General features: G+C 48.6%; 1 pseudogene; it reads right to left on the reverse strand.

Moving 5' to 3' along the window:
* Positions 1-235: 235 nt before the first annotated feature.
* LOC141160388 (U2 spliceosomal RNA) lies at positions 236-349 on the reverse strand (annotated as a pseudogene).
* Positions 350-23960: the final 23611 nt, after the last annotated feature.

Here is a 23960-nt window from a genome sequence, read left to right on the forward strand (position 1 = left end):
GACTGGACAGACATAGCTGAGGAGGGAGCTGAAGGCTGGAAATAACCTGTGTGTGCGACCCGCACACACATATATGGACTCTGCTATAGTTTATCTTTTGTTTTTGTGGTTTTGCCAAGTAAGGCTGTATTAATTTTGCTGGAGTGCAGAGCTTTATGCTGCTAATAAAGCCTGCAAAGAAAACCCGGGTTCCTGAGTCTACTTCCGGAAGTGGCCGAGCGAGTCCTCCTACCACAATGGATAGATAGATAGATAACATTACAATACAATATATTGTTAAAAGCAAAGCACATATACTAAATGAGAACAGATACTACACTTGATGTTAGCCAAAAGGCCGAGTAGCGATAACCTGAATTGGTTTTGGCCTATTACTGCACCCTGGCTTCAAGAAGGCACCCATTGTAGGGATAGGGACAAAGACTCCCCTTAGGAAGACATGTTGTTCATCAATAGACACCTTAAAACCCACAACTTTACTGCTTGTTGCAGCTGCAGCCACGCACACATTTTTAATCTGCATAAGTCTGCCTATTTTCACATATCCCCCCCCCCCCCGCTGTCCCACACGACTCAAGACAAGGGGATGGGGAGAGGATAACTAATTAGTGAACAAACAAGCCGTGGTCCACCTTCTTCCTAGTCTGCAGGCTCCCTGCAAACTGAAGCTGACTGCAGCAGCACAGCCAGATAAAGGCCAGGAGCCCACGTGCAATGATGTTCCATTCTTGCATTATTCCATTGTTCCATTGTCCCATTCTCTTGCATTATTCCATTGTTCCACTCACTCATTACATCTATTGCAAGCAATCTATCTGCCTGGGTGAAAACCAATAGGATGCTCTGATTGACATACATAGGTAGCACTTTAAAACAACATCTCAGACCAAACTTTTTTATATCTTTTTTTTCATCCACAGATAGAAAATTAAAGAAGTCAGTGCTCCACCAGAGGGAGCCAGCATTTCACTAAAGAAATCGTAGCGGCCCCCAAATTTTTTTTAAATGCGTGGTACTCAGCAACACCCAACTGATGGGACAGTTGAGATAAAAGAGTAGCAGCTGATAACAAGGCCACTAACTAGGTATATGGTAGGTGTGCAAAGGTGTAGCAAAGGAAAAATGCATTATTGCAGCTTATCTCAGGAAGGAAGGATAGATAGATAGATAGATAGATAGATAGATAGATAGATAGATAACATTACAATACAATGTATTGGTAAAAGCAAAGCACATATACTAAATGAGAACGGATTTTTTTTGATTGAATATAATCTTTTATTAGCATAATAAATAAGTTAACAGAAAGTGTACAGTGCCGCAGCCCAGTACACACAGAATTCTACATCATATGTACATAGCATAAGGATACGACGCACTAACTAGACACATCACACCCCTATGCTACACAAAACACTCAATCTGAAAGAAAAAGCATGTCAGTGGGAAAGAGGGGATAGGGGGTGGAAAATCAGAGGCACGAAGCTTTTTTGAAAGACAAGACACATAAGGGGAAAGGGGGGAGGAAAAAGGGGCTTAGTCCTCATCCTCCGGACCGTCCACGATGGAATAGTCTCTGAGCAGGCTGTGGATCAGCCTGCGGCAGTCCTGGATGGGCATCCTCTTCGTCCTCAAGATGAGCCAGTTCCTGGCAACCCAAATGGCGTCCTTGAAGCAGTTCATAAGGCACCAAGCCTCCTGTATGGCTCCGATGGTATGAACCCCAGGGAAGAGTCCGTAAAGCACAGAATGGTGCAATATGCTCGCCCTGGGGACACAGTTCCTCAGGTCATCCTCAAGGGCAGTCAACAGGCGCTGTGCAAATCGGCAGTCCCAAAATGTGTGCAAAGATGTTTCCTCCACGAAGGGGCACCTTAGGCAGTACCAGGTCTTGCACATGTTCCGGGCATGCATGAATGACCGGACGGGCAGTCCGCCCTGAATCGCCATCCACGACAAGTCCTTGTGCCCGTTGGTCAGCCTGTCAGACGACACATTTGTCCTCACATTCTCCAGCGTGTCCTCGTGAAGTCCCCTTGGCTCTGATGAGCTTGTGGATAGTTTTGGGCTTCCACAAGTCGGGCTTGAGTCCTTCCAGTTAGTGTTCCCCCACAAATCGAACGACATCTATGTAGAACCATGGCGTCGTCCAGTTGTAGGGGAAGGAGCTGTCCCATTTGTCCCTGCCAAGTCGCCTCCAAAGAGGAAGCAGGAAGAAGCTAGACATGGACCTGCCCGTGGAGCCATTCTTGACTTGCAAAGTCCGGAGGACACAATCACACACAAAAGAGGACCGCAGGAGGAAGGGGATATCTGGAACACCCTTCCCACCCTTCCGAGGCTTCTTGTACATGTGTGCCGCCTGACTCTGTCCATCTTGGATCCCCAGACAAAGTGAAACACCGTCCTGGTAATGGCCTGCACACAGTGACATGTGGGGGCCAGGCCTGCCCCGTGTACTGCAACACGGGCAGAACCTCGTTACGCAGGACGAGTGCCTTACCCTCACAAGTGAGGTGTCTGAGGCTCCAGAGTCCGATCCGTTGTTTCACCTTGGCCAAGCATTCTTGCCAGGACTTGAGGGCCGCTCCTTCCTTCCCGAACCAGACTCCCAGCACCTTGAGGAAATCCAGTTGGATGTTGAAGGGGAAGGGGGCGGAGGAGGCCAGGTGCCAATCCCCGAAGAGCATGGCTTTCGACTTCCCGCAGTTGACTTTGGCCCCTGAAGCCCGGCCGAACCTCTCACATGTCTGGATGAGGCTGTCGACTGAACCACGATCAGCGCAGAAGACGGTGACGTCGTCCATGTAGAGCGAGCACTTGACCTCGTGTCGTCCCCAACCCGGTGTGGTGATCCCTCTGATCTCTCCATTCTGCTGGATAGCCTCTACGAAGAGTTCTATAACACAAACAAAAAGAAGAGGTGATAGAGGGCAGCCTTGTCTGACCCCAGAGAGAATAGGGAAGGGGTCAGTCTTCCAGCCATTCACCAACACCGAGCTGTGGATGTCAAAGTACATCAGACGGACATACGAACAAAACATGTTACCCAAACCTAACCGGTGCAGAGCTCGGCCCATGAACTCATGTGAAACCCAGTTGAAGGCCTTCTCCTGATCCAAGGAGACCAGGGCCACGTGTGCGCGGCGGACCTTGATGTACTCGACCATGTCCTGCATGAGAGCGAGGCTGTCTGTTATGCGACGTCCAGGAATGCCGCAGGTCTGGTCCGGGTGGATGATCCATCCGATGACCGTCTTCAGTTGTGTTACCATCATCTTGGCCAGGATCTTCTAGTCCACGTTGAGCAGAGTGATGGGACACCAATTGCTCAGGTCGCACCTCTCTCCCTTCCTCTTGTACAGGATCGTGACCATTCCTTCCCTCAATGATGGAGGCATTCTACCCTCCACCACCATCTCCTCGTACAGGTCCAACAGGACCGGACAGATGAGGTCTTTCAGCACTACATAGAGTTCCGCTGGAAGCCCATCACTGCCTGCTTTGTCCAAAGCTGCCGTGCCTGCAGGATCAAAATGGTTAGTGATACCTGACAGGAACTTATCAGCAGCGTCGGGGTCGGTAGTCTTGTGGGAGTAGAGTACGCTGTAGAAGTCACTGACGACCCTCATCACGTCTTCCTTCCCACGTCGCATGTTTCCGCTCTCATCTCGCAGCTCGTTCAGGGGCATGTGGCCGGCATGTAGTTTCCTGAAAAAGAATGAGTTACATTTCTCACCCTTCTCCAGATTCTCCACCTTGGAACGGAAGACAATTCACTTGGACTCCTCCTTAAAGTGCCTTTTCAGGCTCTTCTTGGTCTCCTCCAGCTCCTCCCTCACTTCCCAGCCGCAGTGAAGGAGGTCCTGCAGTGACCGCAGCTCGCGCTGCAGCCCTCTGAAGGCCCTCCTCTTCTCTCACGCCTGTTGTCGACCCTTGGTCTGAAAGAAACAGTGAAACTCAAGTTTAACGTACTCCCACCAATCAGAGACTGTTTGGAAGCTACCCTTGTAGGACCGCCACATTGCGTAGTCTGCTCTCAGCTCCTCCATGACTTCAGCCTGAGCCAGCAGAGCGCAATTCAGCTTCCAGGAGGCGGGTCCGGACGGAAAACCATCGCCGAGGACACCTTGTAAGTGAATGGCTCTGTGGTCGGAGAAGAAGCAGGGGACCATCGAGTGCCTACTCTGCCTGACTGCCCGAGAGGTGAACACAAAGTCAATCCTGGAGCGGAGCGAGCCATCAGGTCGGCTCCATGAATAGTTTGTGGAGCCTCTCCCCATGGAGCCCACCACGTCCTGAAGTGAGGCCTCGGTTACCATCTCGATAGCAGCTTGGACATGATGTCCAACTTGGCAGATGTGACGGAACTACAACCGTCCTCCTCGATGGGGCGATGATCAGAATTGCGACCCCCGCAGACTTGCAGTCATCCCCACCAGACCAATAGGACGGACCTTGGGACCACTACCTGGCCAGATGTTTGAAGGACCTAGAGGAGGGAAGGGAACACTCCTGCAACATATAAACATCACACAACTGGGAAGTAAGAAAGGCATAAACAGTCTGACGTCTGACCTTGTCCCTGATGCTCCTGACATTAATGGAAATTAAGTTAATATTAGCCATCATGTAGGGAAAAAGGAAAAAGTTAGCGCAGGCAATACACCTTAGTTACCACTCCGGTTGGGTGGTCCCTCGTCGATGTTGACTGCTGGTGATGGGATCACCAGCAGGCCCTCTTCCTACATCTGGTCGAGCAGCGCGGCCTCGATCTCGGCGACCACCAGTTCCTCCTCTTCTGGCTCGGCCACCAGGGTCTCGACCATGTGCTCCATCTCTTCTGGCTCAGGGAAGGTGTCCTCCTTTTCGCCTACGAAATCCAGAATCTTCTTGTTGGAGGATTCAGTAGCAGTAAAGTTGTGGGTTATAACGTCTCTATTGATGAACAACATGTCTTCCTAAGGGGAGTCTTTGTCCCTATCCCTACAATGGGTGCCTTCTTGAAGCCAGGGTGCAGTCATAGCCCAAAACCAATTCAGCTTATCGCTTCTCGGCCTTTTGGCTAAGATCATAGAATCAATTATAGTATGGTAGAGTTGTAAGGGATCTCCTGGGTCATCTGGTCCAACCACCTGCTCAAAGCAGGATTTACTAAATCATCTCAGACAGATATCTGTCCAGCCTCTGTTTGAAGAAGTCCAGTGAAGGGAACCTCACCACCCCTTGTGGCAGCATGTTCCATTCATTGATCACCCTAACTGTCAAAAAGTTTTTTCTAATATCTAATCTGTGTCTCTTCCCATTCAGTTTCATCCCATTGCTTCTAGTCTGTCCTTGTGCAAATGAGAATAAAGATGATCCTTCTACAATGTGACAACCTTTGAGATATTTGTAGACAGCTATTAAGCCTCCTCTCAGTCTTCTTTTTTGCAAGCTAAACTTTCCCAAATCCTGCAACCGTACCTCATAGGACATGGTTTGCAGACCGGTCACCATTCTGGTAGCTCTTCTCTGAACTTGCTCCAGTTTGTCGATGTCTTTTTTAAAATGTGGTGCCCAAAACTGGACACAGTATTCCAGATGAGGTCTGACCAAAGAGGAGTAAAGTCCGATAATGACTTCACGTGATCTAGACTGTATGCTTCTGTTAATACATCCCAGAATTGTATTTGCCTTTTTTGCTGCTGCATCACACTGTTGACTCATGCTCAGTCTATGATCTATTAGCATACATAAGTCTTTTTCACATGTACTGTTGCTGAGCTCTATTCCTCCCATTTTGTATATGCTTTTTTTCATTTTTATTGCCCAGATGTAGTACTTTGCCTGTTAAAAACCATTCTGTTAATTGCTGCTCACTGCTCCAGTTTATTTATGTCTTTTTAAATCCTCTCTCTCTTCTTTAGTATTCGCTATCCCTCCTAGCTTTGTGTCATCAGCAAATTTAATCAGTTTACCCTCAATTCCTTCATCTAAATAATTGATAAAGATGTTGAACAATACAGGTCCCAGGACAGAGCCCTGTGGTACCCCACTTGAGACATTCATCCAACTGGATGTGAAGCCATTCATGACTACTCTTTGAGTCCGATCACTAAGCCAGTTATGAATCCACCTAACAGTTTCCTTGTCCATTCCATACTTGGTCATTTTTTCAATAAGGAAGGTGTGAGATACTTTGTCAAATGCTTTGCCGAAGTCAAGATATACTATATCTACAGCATTTCCCTGATCCACCCAGTCAGTGATTCTGTCATAGAAGGAAATTAAGTTAGTCTGACATTACTTGTTAGTTACAAACCCATGCTGACTCTGGTAAATCACTTCATTCTTATCCAGGTACTTATATACATGATGTTTAATAATTTGTTCAAAGATCTTTCCTGGTATAGAAGTCAGACTCACAGGCCTATAGTTCCCTGGGTCCACCTTATTCCCCTTTTTGAAGATAGGAACAACATTTGCTCTTCTCCAGTCTTCTGGGACTTCTCCTGTTCTCCAAGAATTTTCAAAGATTATGGAGAGTGGTTCTAAAATTTCTTCTACGAACTCCTTCAGTACTCTGGGGTGTAATTCATCTGGACCTGGAGACTTGAACTCATTTATGTTAGCTAAATATTCCCTCACAATCTTTCTGTTTACAGATAACCTGGATTCTTCTATTCCTTTAATAGGACAGTGAGGATCAGTTTATATTTCATTTTCTTTCTGAGAGAAAACAGATGCAAAATAGGAATTAAAAAGTTTGGCCTTCTCAACATCCTTTCTTACTATTTCACCATTTTCATCCTGTAAAAATCCTATAGCATCTTTGACTTTTCTTTTACTTTTTACATACCCCCAAAATCCTTTTTTATTGCTTTTGACATCTCTTGCAAGCCTTAATTCATTGTCAGCTTTAGCTAACCTGATACGTGCCCTACAGGATCTGCAGACTGCATTATAATCTTCTTAAGGCTATGTGCCCACGATGCAGAAATGCTCAGGATTTTTTCCTGAGCGTTTCTGCATCACCCTGGCAGAAAAAAATGCATGCGGATTGTATATGCATTTTTCCTGCCAGGGACATGTGGAAATGAAGCATTCTAAACTTGCATTTCCGCATGCGGGTGTCAAGCGCTTTGCAAGTGTTTTTAGCATCACTTGGAAAGTGCTTGTCAACTAGGTCACACTATATAAATCCATGCAAACGGTATGAATTTATATAGTGTGACCCGAGAGAATGGTAAAAAAATAAAAAAATAAATCTATACTTACTAGTGTTGAGCGAGCACTAAAATGCTCCGTTGCTCGAAGCTCGGGCCGAGCTCACCGTGATACTCGGGTGCTCGACCCGAGCAACGAACCCAATGTTAGTCTATGGGAGACCCGAGCATTTTTGCGGCGGCACCCCCGGCAGTCTGTAGAAAGCCTAAAAAGTGCCCAAAACGATAGTGACAGTGTTCAAATGACATGGGGACAGCATGGGGATCACCCCAGGAAGCATTACTGACCCTCAGGTCACTGCTGTCAACAACGTGGTCAGAGGTATTATACCACTTTTACGGACTCACAATAAAACGTTCAAAAACTAAACTGAAATGGTTTTCCTGTGAAATATGTTAAGGAACTTCCTTTCCAGGGTAAAGACTTGTGTATAAGGTAAAATAAATAACCAAAAACAAAAATACTCCTCCACACCTTGGGCTATGTTCACAAGTAGCATTTTTTATGCGTTTTTGCACTTTTGTATTGCTTTCAACCGTGACAAATGCATTCACCGGGAAATGTAATTTTAATATTTTACAACCTTATCTGCCAATGTGCTGTGTGACACATGCATACAGTGCTGAAAAGACATGGGAACAGCATGGGGAAGACCCCTGGAAGCATCTCTGACACCTAGGTCACTGCCTAAAAGTGTGCCCATCAGAAGTGATGCTTGCCGCATCAGAAGATGCAGACTTGCAACTATCCCCGTGCAAGTCCTTGTCCCAGGGCAGTGTTCAATTTTACCTCTCCCATTCCTTTCAATGCAAGTGCAAGTATGCAGCCTGCCACCCACCCACCCCCAGGCTGCAATACCATACTGCTAACTTGCTTGCACTTGAAATTGGGCCTATTAGGCATGTGGAGGCAGACGCCGGCCACCATGTCATGGCTGCGTCGGCGGCCTGGTATCCATACTCAGTCCCCAGCTGCCCGTCGCTGGGTGTCCACGTTCGGTCCCCAGCCACCAGGGGGCGGCCGGGTGTCCATACTCGGTCCCCAGCCGACACACGGCCGGGTGTCCACACATGGTCCCCAGCCGCCTGGGAGCGGCCAGGTGTCCATAAACGGTCCCCAGCCGCCCCTATTTCTCCTGTCAACTTCCCCCACACTTTTCTAAGCCTGGCCTGCTTTAGAGCAGCATTGCACGAGCCCACCAGAGAACCAGACTCCTCCGGTGGGCCCTGGCTTCTCCATCAGGGGAGTTGAGAGTGCCAAGGTGAGGAGCATGATGATGATGATAGAAGTTAGCATCTGCTTTGGTTTCTTGGAATGCAAGCGCATGTATGTAGTAGCAGCTAGGCCGGAGGTGGTCAGCGTTTTGGCGCATATCCTACCTCCTTCGAGGATTGCTGGATGTTTTCCTGCTACTATCCCAGTTCTATGACTCCCGTTAAAACAAAGCTTCAGGTGATGAATGATGGATCAGGTGTTGGCAAAGGAGAATGAGCAGGAGGAACAGGGACCATTCACATCAATATCAGGCCAGTCAACCACACATGTCTTGTAGGATATGTTTCTGTACCAAAAGGAGCGGTTCGGCTACACAGTTATAGGGCATACAGTGAGTGCAATGCCTACCCAAAATTTCGAGGCACTCCAATGCCCCTTGGAAGTGACATGGAGGTCAGAGGGCATTAACTAAACCGTTTTTTCCATTTATAGCAACTGGGTCTCCTGTGCACTGTTGGCCTAAGCAGTAAATGGAAGGCTTTCCAAAAATTATGAGGAATTGCAATGCCCCTTGAAACAGACGTGGATTACAGCATACTAAAAACCTTCTACCCATTATTGGGGAGTGGGTCTCCCTTAGTGTTCGCCTATGCATTGAAAAGCAAAATCTGACTAAAATTAGGAGGAAATGCAATGCCCGTTGGAAGAGTCGTGGAGGTTAGAGTTAATTAAAAACAACATTTCAATGCCCCTTGGAAGAGCTGTGGAGTTCAGAGTGGTTTAGCAAGATGGTTTTAATGCCCCTTGGAAGAGACATGGAGGTCGAAGTAGCTTAACAAGACGGTTTTAATGCCCCTTGGAAGAATGGTGGAGGTCGCAGTGGAATAAAAAGACAGTGTCAATGCCCCTTGGAAAAGTAGTGGAGGTCGCAGTAGCTTAACTAGACGGTTTTAATGCCCCTTGGAAGAATGGTGGAGGTTGCAGTGGAATAAAAAGACAATATCAATGCCCCTTGGAAGAGCTGTGGAGTTCAGAGTGGTTTAACAAGACGGTTTTAATGCCCCTTGGAAGAGACGTGGAGGTCGCAGTAGCTTAACAAGACAGTTTTAATGCCCCTTGGAAGAACGGTGGAGGTCGCAGTGGAATAAAAAGACAATAAAAATGCCCCTTGGAAAAGTGGTGGAGGTCGCAGTAGCTTAACAAGACGGTTTTAATGCCCCTTGGAAGAATGGTGGAGGTCACAGTGGAATAAAAGACAATATCAATGCCCCTTGGAAAAGTGGTGGAGGTCGCAGTAGCTTAACAAGACGGTTTTAATGCCCCTTGGAAAAGTGGTGGAGGTCACAGTAGCTTAACAAGACAACTTTAATGCCCTTTGGAAGAGATGTGGCGTTCAGAGTAGCTTAACAAGATGATTTTCATGCCCCTTACAAGAGCCATGCAGTACAGCATATTAAAAACATTATTCCCATTATTGGGGAGTGGGTCTCCCATAGTCTTTGCCTATGCCTTCCAAGCAAAAGCTGCCAAAAATTAGGATGGAGGAACTTGCAATGCTGGCAAACAAGAGCCATGCAGTACAGCATATTAAAAACATTATTTTCATTATTGGGGAGTGGGTCTCCCATAGTCTTTGCCTATGCCTTCCAAGCAAAAGCTGCCAAAAATTAGGACGGAGGAACTTGCAATGCTAGCAACATGGACCAGGGCCACCATGGTGGTATAGTGGTGGAGGCTGAGGATAAGGAGAAGAGCAAAATACCGCCGAAATGAGGAAGCGTATACCCATGTGTGGGTGGTGTGAAGCAGTGCATGGGAATACACCTCCCGAAATAACACAGTGGATTTGACTTTATGTTACTCTGCTGTCATTTGGTGGTGATGAGAAGTCTGGCCCAATCCAGCCCTTGTTCATTTTGATAAGGGTCAGCTTGTCAGCATTGTCAATTGACAGGCGAGTGCGCTTATCAGTTATAATTCCCCCAGCAGCACTAAAAACACGCTCCGATAACACGCTAGTGGCAGGGCAGGCCAAGACCTCCAAGGCTTACAGAGCAAGTTCATTCCAAGTGTCCAGCTTGGATACCCAATAATTAAAAGGCACAGAGGAATCACGGAGGATGCTGGTACGGTCGGCAAGGTACTCCCTCACCATCTTTTGAAACTTTCCACTCCTTGTGAGAGTACCCCGCGCGTCAGGGCCTGTAAGCTGGGCGAGTCTCAGAAAACTGTCCCAGAATGTTAACAGTGTTATCCTGCCTCTGCTGGATTGGAGTTGCATCTCTCTCGTCTGTACGCCTTGGTTGGTCAACGAACTGTGACCTTTGCCGCTAGCATGTTCAGATAGGAATTTTTTTAACAGTTCTGCAGCAAGGGCCTTCTGGTACTGCCACATTTTTGTAGACTTCTCCACCTCAGGTATAAGAGAGTGAAAGTTCTCCTTGTAGCGGGGTCTAAAAGTGTCACCAACCAGTAATGACTGTCACCCAACATTTTGACAACGCAAGGGTCATGGTTAAGGCAGTGTAACATAAAGTCAGCCATGCGTGCCAGACTGGTAACGGGCAAGACTTACATGTCCTCACCAAGATGATGACTGACCATGCTCTCCTCCTCCTCCTCCTCCCCCCTGTCCTCAGGCCACCCACGCTGAACCGACTATATGACAGTTGTACAGGTACTATCATCTACAGCGCATGATACCAGCTCCTGTTCTTCCTCCTCCTCCTCCTCCTCTCCCTCATTGTCCCCCAATGCACGTTGGGATGAGATGAGGCTGGACTGTGTGTAATCGCCCATTACGGCTTCTTGATCCATCTCATCATACTCTGGCTGCAATGCCTCCTCTTTAATTCTCTGCAGAGAGCGTTGCAAAAGACAGACAAGTGGGATGCTGGCACTAATGATGGCGTCATCGCCACTCACCATCTTGGTGGACTCCTCAAAGTTTGTCAGGATGGTACATATGTCAGACATCCAGGTCCACTCCTGAGGTCTTATGTGTGGAGTCTGACCTGAATATCGACGGCCTTGTTGCACCTGGTACTCCACAACTGCTCTCTTCTGCTCACAAATCCTTTGCAACATGTGGAGGGTAGAGTTCCAACGTGTAGGGACATCACATACCAGTCGGTGTCCCGGAAGCTGCAAAAGCTGCTGCAGCACAGCAAGGGAGGCGGAAGCTGTAGCCGACTTCCGAAAATGAGCTGACAGGCGGCGTACTTTCACGAGCAGATTTGGCAACTGGGGGTACGATTTAAGAAACCACTGAACCACGAGGTCAAGCACACGAGCCAGGCATGGTATGTGTGTGATCTCGCCTCGCCTCAGAGCCGCCACCAGGTTACGGCCATTGTCACACACGACCATGCCTGGATGTAGGTTCAGCGGTCTCAGCCACAGATCTGCCTGCTCTTTCACAGCTGTCCACAACTCACAAGCAGTGTGAGGTTTATCACCTAAGCTTATGAGTTTCAGCACAGCCTGTTGCCGCTTGGCTGAGGTAGTACTGCAGTGCTTCCAGCTTGTAACTCATGTGGTGATATCTGAGATGGAGGCTGAACATGAGAAGGAGGAGGAGGATGATGCGCAGGAGCTGTACACTGTGGGGGCAACTCTGACTGACATAGGGCCCGCAATCCTCAGTGTGGGGAGGATGTGTTCCGTCCCAAGGTCCGACTGGGTCCCGGCTTCCACTATGTTTACCCAGTGTGCCGTCAGGGAGATGTACCGTCCCTGGCCACAAGCACTTGTCCACGTGTCCGTTGTCAGGTGGACTCTCCCAGTAATTGCGTTGTTGAGGGCACGGCAAATGTTTTGGGACACGTTTGCGGGGATGGCACACCGGGCAAAATAGTGTTGGCTGGGGACCGAGTACCGAGGGACGGCCACCGCCATAAGGTTGCGGAAGGATTCCGTCTCTACCAGCCTAAAAGGCAGCATTTCCAATGCAAGCAGTCGTGAAATGTGCGAATTTAGGACTGTGGCCTGTGGGGCGTTGGCTGCTAATTTGCGCTTTCGTTTAAAGCTCTGGGATATGGACAATTGAACGCTGCGGTGGGACGTGGACGTTGATGCTGTTTCTTGAGAAACTGCCATAACAAGTGAATACTGAGAGGAGGGGGCATCTTTGCATGCAGTATGGACAGGGGATTGCCTTGTACGCACAACAGGGGGTTCTATTACACGCACAACAGTGGAAGAAGCAGTGGTGACACCCGCTGACACTGGTCGTGGACCCTGGGGTTCACCCCACAAAGTCGGGTGCTTGGCTGCCATGTGCCTGATCATGCTGGTGGTGGTCAGGCTGGTAGTTTTGTCACCCCTGCTGATGCTGGCATGGCAGGTGGTACAAATGGCCTATTTGGGGTTATCAGCAGAGTCTTTAAAAAAATTCCAGACTCTGGAAGACCTACCAGTTGTACTGGCAACGTCCCTCATGTTGGTGTTACGGGTAACTGTTGCCCGCCTTCTGTATGCTGCCACCACACTGCTTCTTCCTACCTGTTGAGGTACTCTGCCTCCCTCCCTCTGTGTGCTGCTGGCCTCGCTCTGCGTGTCCTCCTGCCACATTGGGTCAGTTACAAGATCATCCACCACCTCCTCCTCTTCCACTTGCGCACCACGATCCTCCTCCTCACTTCGTGGCAATTGTGTCTCGTCATCGTCCACGTCTTGTGACAAATTGCCAGCGTCGATTTCCTGTGGCCATGGCTGTTCAAATATTTGGGCATCGCTACTAGTGTTGAGCCACCCCCGTAGTGTTCGAGTTCGGTTCGGTTCGTCGAACACCCGTGTGTTCGCCGAACTGTTCGTCGAACTGTTCGTCGAACACCTTTGAACACCGTTAAAACCAATGGCAGGCAAACAAAAACACATAGAAACACATAGAAAACACCTTCAAAGGTGTCCAAAAGCTGACAAACTGCTCAGAAGACACAACTAACACATGGAAAAGTGACAAGTACATATAGTCATGCGAAAAGAAAAGAGGTGGAGGAGTAAAAGGAGGGGGAGACACAGATATAGGCATGTCATGCCCTTCTAAAATCCAAAAAGTGAGAAGCCGAGACGGCCAGTCCGCTCCTGCCCGTGCCACCTCCGTGTCGCCGGGTTTGTGCCAGAGCCGCGGTGAACCCTGACGGCCAGCCCCCCTCTCCCAATACTGGTGCCTGTCCGCTGGTGGGTCGAGAGAGCCCCCCTGTGGTGGAGGCAGCTCTAAGCTTTTTAATTTAAATTGTCCCTCTAATTTGAATGAATACACTTTAAATCCATTTACAAGGATCTATTGGAGGGCAAGTCTCATGCCAGCAGCCGCGTAATTCCAGCTCCAGTAGCGTCCACTAAAGCTGCTGCAGTTAAAAAGCTTTTATAAGGATCGAGCTCGGCTGTCCACCGCAAGGCATCCTAGTGCCAGTCCCAGCCCCTATGCCTTGGGGTGCCTCCTGATGCTCTTCACTAAGTATCCCGTGGTCCCGAAGCATTTCCTTTGAAAAAATTAAGTGTCCAAACTACAGGTGGTGTAGCTTGCTTAACAGCCGGGATAATCCGCTGACTAGCAGACACTGCTACTAGGCACAAAGTATTTCCTGGGCTAGATGCAGTTAAAAATTTGTAAGTAGATACTCTCGTTGGATGCTGAGAAAGCATTCCATAGAGTCTCCTGGCACGCCATATATGATTCTCTTAAAAAGCTTGGGGTAGGGGTCTAGGGGACCCTTTTATAGCCAAAATCACGGCCCTGTATCACAATACGTCACCTAGGCTGAAGATAAATGGAACTGTAGCACCGAGGGCTCAGTTGCTACAGACGTATTGCACCTCACCCAGAGGTGTGATATCTCACTCTCAGATAAGGATGGAGTGTGGATCAGGACCCGACACCTGCATGCATTACACCACATTGCCGTGGGGCAGGGCGACCAATATGCCCCTGAGATGGGCACGACAGTCCCTGTCCCTGGCTGGAGTGGGGGGAGGGAACACTGAGGAAGGGGAACCCTGCAGTGCAGGAGCAGGGAGGAAGCAGTTCCTGGGTGCATTGAGAAGGGAGTATAAAAGGTGGGCACCATCTTAGTTCAGTGCAGAGAAGTCTGAGCAGAAGTGGCAGGGAGCAGGGGCTCTGCATGAGCTCTGCTCCGGAGGCGGGCCTAGTAACAGAGGCCCAGGCCTGCAAGAGGGAGAAGGAAGGAAGAGGAGCGGAGAAGGCTCCAGGAACGAGGAATGAAGGGATCCCAGGGGTGCGGACGGGCGAGTCGCCACCGCACGCCCGAATCCACCTGCGTGGAGGGGTCAGGCCAAAGGGGGAGACCGGTCCCCGAACTAGTGGAGGCAGGAAACGACCCTCAGCTAGAAACCGGAGGCTCTGACATTTTATGTGGCGCAGCCCCTTGCTCCACCCGCTAGGAAGGCACCACATAGGGTCAGGGAAACTGGCGCCAAGTTTACCAAGAGGAGGCCCGAGGCAGCCGGACAGAAGTGTTGGTAAGAAAGGCCAGACAAAGGACACACAAAGGGGGTCCTGTGAAGCGCTCCAAAGTTATCTGGGAGTTGTCTGAGCCCCTCACCTGGTGAGCACAGTACGACGTGGGCAGCCGTTACCTGCAGACGTGGTCTGGATAATAAGAACTGTGAGTAAAGGCCCTGAACTGCATCACTGACTCCGTGTCGTTACTGCTGCTGCCCTGCACCATCACCCCCATCCTCCGCATACACTGCCCTGAGGCTATACTCCTCCCGTGGGGAGTTATGCTACGCTCTGCTGCACCCACAACACCAGCCTTAGCGGTCTGCCCTGTAGCGGCGGTTCACTCTGACCGCAATCCACGGGTGGCGTAGTCGGACATTTAAACATCAAAACCACATAAATAGTTCCGCCACTGGTTTGACCGCCCTGAGCCACGGAACCGGATCGCCGCCACGAAGACTACAACCACCAGCATCCACCAAAAAGGGTCCGGCTCCGGGTGTCCCAAGGCCCAGGGGGTGCGTCAGAACATTTTCATCACCTTTCACAATCACCAATGGGACAAGGCAGGGATGTCCTCTGTCCCCTCTCTTATACATCCTAGTGACGGAGCACCTTCTCTCATCAATTCGCCATAACCCCAATATTTGGTGGATTGAGGTGGGAGTCACCGAGTACAAGTGCTCTCTATTTGCTGATGATGTCCTAGTATATATCACTCAATCACATATATCCATCTCTGCTGTTATGGCTGAAATAGATCACTTTGTTACATGGTAAAATTTTAAAATCAATGCAGCGAAGTCTGAGGCCCTCGATGTCTCCCTCCCTAAATCCATATAGGATTCCATCCAGTCCAACTTTCCCTTTGCCTGGCCCTCACAGGGTATCAAATACTTAGGAATTCCTATTCATAGAGACCTCTCCCATCTATGTTATCTTAATTTTGGGCCCTTTATTGAACAATTCCATACAGACCACGGTTGGCAAGTTAGAACTGTAAGATTCACTACGTGAACCACTGGTGTTTTGTGGAAAAGCACATGTAAGATTCTGCAACAGTCTCTGCTGATACTCCTGCATGCGTGCATCCCTTTCTATGGCAGGAATAATTTCTGCAAATTTACTTTTGTACCGGGGATCTAACAGTGTGGCAACCCAGTAGTCAGGATTATTTCTAATTCTCACAATTCGAGGGTCATGTTGCAGGTAGTGCAGCAAGAAGGCACTCATGTGTGTTGCGCATCCAGGAGCACCAAGTCCCTGTTGTGTTGGTGGCGAGGTAACAATCATGCTTCCTTCCTCTGTCCTCTCCCCCCAACCTCGCACAACAGAAATGTGATCAAGGTCTCCCTCATCTGATGAGTCTTCCATCAGTTCGTCCTCCACTTCTTCCTGGGCTCCTGCACCTTCCTCACTAGTTTGGCTGCTACCATGCGCCCTGGTAAAATCATCTCCCCCACCCTCACATGCCTGCCGCCCTGGTGCTGCCGACCGTCTGGACCTTGCAGATGTTAGCCCTTCCGCATACAACTCCTCCTCCTCTACTTCCTCCACCTCCTCTTGTGCCACCACCTGACTCCGAATTCTGTTTAACATGTGCTCCAGCATGTAAATCACCGGAATAGTCATGCTGATAATGGCATCGTCAGCACTAAACATCTTCGTCGCCATTTCAAAACTGTGCAGAAGGGTGCATAGGTCCCTGATCTGAGACCACTCCTCCAGCGTGATTTGCCCCACCTCTGAATCTCGTTGGCCCAGGCTATACGTCAGAACGTATTGCACCAGGGCTTGTCGGTGCTGCCACAGTCGCTGCAACATGTGCAGAGTTGAATTCCACCGGGTAGGCACATCGCATTTTAGCCGGTGAAGTGGCAGGCCCAACGACTTCTGTAGAGAAGTAAGTCGCTGAGCTGCGGGATGCGAACGGCGGAAGTGAGCACACAGCGACCGTGCCCTCTGCAGAAGGCCATCTAGTCTGGGATAGTGGGCTAAAAATTGCTGGACAACCAGGTTCAACACGTGAGCCATACAAGGCACGTGTGTGACATTGCCCCGGCGAAGGGCCGCACCCAGGTTTGCAGCATTGTCGCACACGGCCTTCCCTGGTTTCAGGTCCAGTGGAGACAACCATTCATGAAATTGGTTCTCCAGAGCTGACCACAACTCCTCAGCTGTGTGACTCACATTTCCCAGACATTTCAATGTAAAAACCGCCTGATGACGTTGAGCCCTACTGCCAGCATAGTAAGGAGGTGTGCAGGATCCCTTCTGCACAGTTAGAAAGCTTGTGGCATGACCAGACAGGCTTTGGGTGCAGGTGGAAGACCGAGAGGAGGTTGAGGAGGCAGAAGCAGTGGAGGAAAAATGACATAAAGAGGATTGACGCACAACTCGTGGGGACGGCAAGACTTGGACAGCAGCCCCTTGTCCTGCTGTCACCATAGTTACCCAGTGCCCAGTCAGCGACATGTAACGCCCCTGTCCATGCCTACTCGTCCAAGTGTCTGTGGTGAAATGCACCCTGTCACACACAGAGTTTCTCAAAGAAGCGGTGATGTTGTGTGCGACATGCTGGTGGAGCGCAGGCACACCTTTCTTTGAGAAGTAGTGCCGACTGGGCATCTGGTACTGGGGCACTGCGACGGACATAAGGTCTCGAAAATCCTCTGTGTCCACCAGGCGGAAAGGCAGCATTTCTGTAGCCAAGAGCTTGCAGATGGTGAAATTCAACCTCTTAGCTTTCTCATGGCTAGGAGGAAATGGTCTTTTACTTGTCCACATCTGAGGGACCGAGGGCTGGCTATTGTGCTTAGACGGGGTTGATAAGGGTGTCCCCGGCAAACTGCCGGTCTGTGAGGAAGATGCAGGCGGACATGTTAGGTTGCCTTGATCCAAAGGTGGTGCTATCGATGTCGGACAGCGCTCAAGACCAGCTGGTGTTACCACCTCCAAAGAAAATGATGACCTGCCAATCACGCTGGCTGTTGCGGGTAAAGAGGTGGCAGGTCTGCGCCCCAAAACAGGTGTGACTGCTGTCCCCCCAGTCACAGAGGATGGAGAGGCCGCGGATGCACAAGATATGGCAGACGGTGGTTGGCCCAGCCGGCTAGACCGCATTGTAGCACACTGAGCTTCCCACTGCAACTTATGCTTCATGTCCATGTGCCGGTTCATGCATGAAGTACTCAAACTATGTATTTTTTGGCCTCTACTTAGCTTTTGCTGACAAATGTTACAGATAACACGAGTTGGGTCATCTTTATCGATCTGAAAAAATGCCCAGGCTATGCAAGGCTTAGCACCCATGCGACCTGAAGAGCCACCACGACTTGTGGTGAGAGGCAGAGTTGTGTTTGAGGATGCAGTTGTTGACGTGCTTCCAGTACTACGTCTCTTTCCAGGAAGGCGCAACCTGACCTCGTCGTCACTAGCATCTTCCTCCACCTCCTCTGCTGACCTCATCTCTTGGCTGACTGTGGGTTGACAGTAAGTGGGATCTCCGACCTCATCATCATCACCCTGTGCGTTATCACACCCGTCGTCCTCAGAGCCAACCTGTTCCTGCCCTGACAAAAAACTAAAGTTGTCGCTCCAATCAGGTATTTGAGTCTTATCATCGTCTTCCTCATTGTCTCCACCAACAGGAGTTACAGTTTGGGAATGAGGGTCTACATTATGGTCAGAACCTTCTGCGTCTGGTCCTGGATCCGACTCATAAAGATTCTGGGCATCAGTGCAGATCATTTCCTCGTCTGGATTCACAGAAGCGCTGGAGTCGACCTCTGATTCCCAGGCTATAGTATGAGTAAACAGCTCTGCAGACTCAACCATCTGTTCTACCTCATACTCAGACGGGCAGCTGGAGATTTGGGAGCTGTGAGGAAGCAAGTGCGATTTGGGTGACACCTTTGAGGACAGGAGTATTTGTGATGTTGAAGTTGATGTGGAGGAGAGCCCACTTAAAGGAGCACTTGATATCCGTTGAAGCACCTGCTGTTTTTGTGCCTCATCTGGAATTTGTAGCGATTGGCGTGGCCGTAAGAAAGGGATCTTATCACATTGTCCGCTAAAAGAAGTAGACATTTTAGTTTGGCTGGAAGATGGTCTTTCTTCTGCACCTACCCCACGGACACAACCTTTTTTCCCCTTCCCAACACGCCTATTCCCCTTTCCACCAGCAGCAGGCCTTTTTCCACTCATTTTGGTGGTTAACTAATTCACAACTCTGGAGTTGTTTGCACAAAAAAACAATGGATGGTAACCGAGCAGAGCTGAGTGGCCAAACTGTGGTATTAGGCCAAAACTATTGGCTGGGTTAGATGCAGAAAAAAATTATTTTTAATTTGCAACCTGATGGAGGTCAGTATAGATGGACTAATAGACCAAGTCCCACACACCGCTAGAAGCCCAAATATTTTTTCAGAGCTAGATGGAGAAAAAAATTATTTTTAATTTGCAACCTGATGGAGGTCAGTATAGATGGACTAATAGACCAAGTCCCACACACCGCTAGAAGCCCAAATATTTTTTCAGAGCTAGATGCAGAAAAAAATTATATTCAATTTGCAACCTGCTGGAGGTCAGTATAGAAGGACTAATAGAACAAGTCCCACACACTGCTAGAAGCCCAAATATTTTTTCAGAGCTAAATGAAGAAAAAAATTATTTTTAATTTGCAACCTGATGGAGGTCAGTATAGATGGACTAATAGACCAAGTCCCACACACTGCTAGAAGCCCAAATATTTTTTCAGAGCTAGATGCAGAAAAAAATTATTTTTAATTTGCAACCTGATGGAGGTCAGTATAGATGGACTAATAGACCAAGTCCCACACACCGCTAGAAGCCCAAATATTTTTTCAGAGCTAGATGCAGAAAATTTTTTTATTCAATTTGCAACCTGATGGAGGTCAGTATAGATGGACTAATAGACCAAGTCCCACACACTGCTAGAAGCCCAAATATTTTTTCAGAGCTAGATGCAGAAAAAAATTATTTTTAATTTGCAACCTGCTGGAGGTCAGTATAGATGGACTAATATACCAAGTCCCACACACTGCTAGAAGCCCAAATATTTTTTCAGAGCTAGATGCAGAAAAAAATTATTTTTAATTTGCAACCTGATGGAGGTCAGTATAGATGGACTAATAGAACAAGTCCCACACGCTGCTAGAAGCCCAAATATTTTTTCAGAGATAAATGAAGAAAAAAATTATTTTTAATTTGCAACCTGATGGAGGTCAGTATAGATGGACTAATAGACCAAGTCCCACACACTGCTAGAAGCCCAAATATTTTTTCAGAGCTAGATGCAGAAAAAAATTATTTTTAATTTGCAACCTGATGGAGGTCAGTATAGATGGACTAATAGACCAAGTCCCACACACCGCTAGAAGCCCAAATATTTTTTCAGAGCTAGATGCAGAAAAAAATTATATTCAATTTGCAACCTGCTGGAGGTCAGTATAGAAGGACTAATAGAACAAGTCCCACACACTGCTAGAAGCCCAAATATTTTTTCAGAGCTAAATGAAGAAAAAAATTATTTTTAATTTGCAACCTGATGGAGGTCAGTATAGATGGACTAATAGACCAAGTCCCACACACTGCTAGAAGCCCAAATATTTTTTCAGAGCTAGATGCAGAAAAAAATTATATTCAGTTTGCAACCTGATGGAGGTCAGTATAGATGGACTAATAGAATGATGCTATGCCCAAAAGATTTTACTTCACTAGGTGCAGTAAAAAAATTGGTATTCTATACACAGGTGGTATATCTTGCAACACAGATAGGCTACTCCACTGACTAACACACTCTGCAATAGGCCAAAAAGGATTAGCTTTGCTAGATTCAGCCAAATGCTGTGAAAAAAACTTGCACAGCACTGGCACAGACCTGCCTGGCAAAAACTGATAGGAACTGATGTAACCTAGTCCTGAAAAGGACTCCAATTACAATTAGTCTTTACTCCCACAATCTATCTATTTAAGAGCACAGACCTGCCTGATAAAAGTCGTAGGAAATGCTGTAACCTAGTCCTTAAAAGGACTGCAATCACAACTATTCCCTACTCCCAAGCTATCTGTATATTTGTGCGAAAATTGGCTTGAAATTAACAAGGTATAGCGCACACAGCAACAGCGGTGCCGTCTAACACGCAGCTGCAGCAGTGAGAAAATGGTGGCGACGGGGAAAATGGCTTGGTCTTATAGGGCAAGGACATGTGACATACACTGCCAATCACACATGCCCTTGCTTGTGTGAAAAAAAGCACTTCGCTCCGTGTGTGCGCTGCTGATAGGCTGACAGATTGCACCTCCCCACTGCAAATGCGGGAAAGAGAAAAAAAAATGGAGATCTTCATTGTTCCTGCAGAGATCCATCCCCTGCCCCTCCCCCCGCCCCGCTGTACACTCAAACTGCGTATTAACATTAATTTTCATCATTACTGAGAAAAAATCCAGTTATGATTTTGGTGCACGAACAGTTATCGAACATAACCTCGAACAGCCGAATTTTTCTCAAATTGTTCGTGTTCGCCGACCGGCTCGAACACCGCCCAAAACAGCTCGAATTTGAGATTGGCGAACAGTTCGAGTAGAACAACGCTCATCTCTAATCGCTACATGGGATCTCCTCTTCCACTACTTCAAGCGGAGCAGGCGAGGGGCACAAATATGGAAATGGACCAGTGAATAGCTCTTCAGCGTGTCCAAGTGTGGGATCAGTTGCTGTCTGACGACACTCGGCATGGTGGGAGGAAGGAGCATCAGGGTGAGGAGGAGTATGCGGTCGCGACTGACGGCTACTAAAACTTGACCGTGTGGAAGACAGACCGGAGGTGGTGGTGCCCAGGTAACTGGAAGTATTATCTGCTATCCAATTAATAACCTGTTCACACTGATCAGTTCGCAATACTGGTGTTGTAGTGTGCTTCTGACGCGCCCCCTGGGCCAGTGTTGTTGGGGATACCCGGAGCCGGATCAGATGGGGGTTGTAGTCTCCGAGTGGCTGTGACCCGGTCCGTGCCCAGGGTGTCAAGCTCAGTGTGTGGCAGTCCTTATGATGTTACTAGATGTTCTTTTGTGTCGACTACGCCACCCGTTGAATTGCGGTCAATACGGCCGCCGCTGCAACAGGGTCCACTGAGGCTGGTGATGTGAGTGCAGCTCAGGTAGTATAACCCCCAACGGGAGGGGTATAGCCTCAGGGGGTCAGTTGCAGAGGATGGGGGTTGTGGTGGTGCAGCGAGGATGGAAATGAGACTCAGAGTCGGGCTGTGCAGTTCAGGGTTTTTACTTACTGCAGTTGTTCTGGTCACTCTGGCCTTGAGTGACCACCTGAGCCGTGCTGCGTCCACCAGGTCCTGGACTCGGCCAACCCCCAGGTGATTCTGGAGCGTGGTCCTGAGCTCCCTTTCTGTCCTGTCCTCTTCTCTGGCCTTCCCCACCAGGGATCCACCTATGTCCGGCTCCCTCGGGCCTCTTGGTGGTAAAACCTTCTCTGGCTTTCCTGACCCTATTCGTGGTATGCCTTCCGGGTGGATTTAGTGGGTGATCGTGGCAGATCCTGCCCACGACCTCCGGTTCCTGGCTAAGGTGTGCTGTAGCCTCTGCCAGCTTGGGATCCGGTACCCTGTTGCCAACTCTTCACCCTCTGGTCTAATTTGGGCTCTTGGAGTTCCTTCTTTCTCCCCCTCTGGGTCTTTCTTTCTCCTCTCTCTCTCTCTTGGCCTTGGAGCTGCTCTTCTCCTCTGCTCTGCTTCTCTGACTCAACTCTGACAGACTGACCTCACTCTGCAAAAGACCCTGTCCTAAGATGGTGCCCACCTTATATACTCCCTCTATGTGTGAGCTCAGGTGACCAGCACCCAATGAGCTCCTAACTTTACCCAGGCTGCTCCCCCTATCTGCCCCTACACTACTGGGATGTTCCACCCCCCTCCCACTCCAGCCAGGAACAGACACTGTCGTACCTGCACATTTCTCTAGTGGGAGTACCATCGGTCTGTTCCCCGGAAATGGGATGTGTGTAGTGCATGCAGCTAACTGAGCTCAGTTCCACACTCCATCCTTACCCGGGAGTGGAATATCACACCTCTGGGTTGAGGTGCAATACCCCTGTAGCAGCCGAATCCTCAGGGTGCTACACTTCCCTAGTAATTCGGTCAAGAAGTGGGAGCGAGAAGGCCACGGCCCCATCCTCTACACGCACCATCACCAGAACGTCCTGTTCCTCGTCCCTTGCCATGCGCCTTGCCAATTGTAAATGAAGTAAAATAGCTTACACTCGCACTATCAATGGAAAAAGGGTAATAAAAAGGAGATTAGAACAGTGGAAGAGGAAAACCACAGTTCTATTTCTCTGGCCTACACCAGACTCTTTTAAACAGATATATTGGTGTCTGAACAGTCAGGGAGACACTATTACAGGTTTTTTTTACGGCAAAAAATGCCAAAAGCAGGATAATACAGAGATTTGACCCATGGAACTGCAAAACCATAGTTCTATTTCTCTAGCCTACACCAGACTCTTTTAAACAGATATATTGGTGTCTGAACAGTCACAGACACACTAAAAATTTTTTTTGGGGGGGTGGGGGAAATACCAAAAGGTTAATAAGACGCGTATTTGTACAGTCTGACTGAGGAAAAAAAAATACAGGATTTAGATGAAAAAAAAAAGTATTTTTCCTGGCCCCTGAGACTGGGGGATAAGTCTAGCAATTTGACCAACAGGAGCACACAGTACTGTAATGCAGCGTTTGCTGGTATAACCACTGCGTCTCCTATACAGTCTGCCTGCCTGATATCTGGGATGGATATTAGTCCTGAGAAGGACTGTTTGTTGATTTGGCAGGCTTTAGAGACCCTGCACTACCTATTTCGCACTATATATCTCTCCCTAACTCAGCAGCACTCTCCCTACACTGTCTGATCCGGAGCGACTGTGTCCAAGATGGCCGCGCGCGGTTTTAAATACTCGAGATGACGCTGTGCGGCCAGCCAATCACTGTAATGCCCACAAACAACATGGTTGCGGCATTCCAGTGACTGGCTGGCA

This window comes from Phyllobates terribilis, unplaced genomic scaffold, assembly GCF_046119375.1.
Source record: "Phyllobates terribilis strain yellow unplaced genomic scaffold, ASM4611937v1 Scaffold_8__6_contigs__length_399053987, whole genome shotgun sequence".
NCBI lineage: Eukaryota > Metazoa > Chordata > Amphibia > Anura > Dendrobatidae > Phyllobates > Phyllobates terribilis.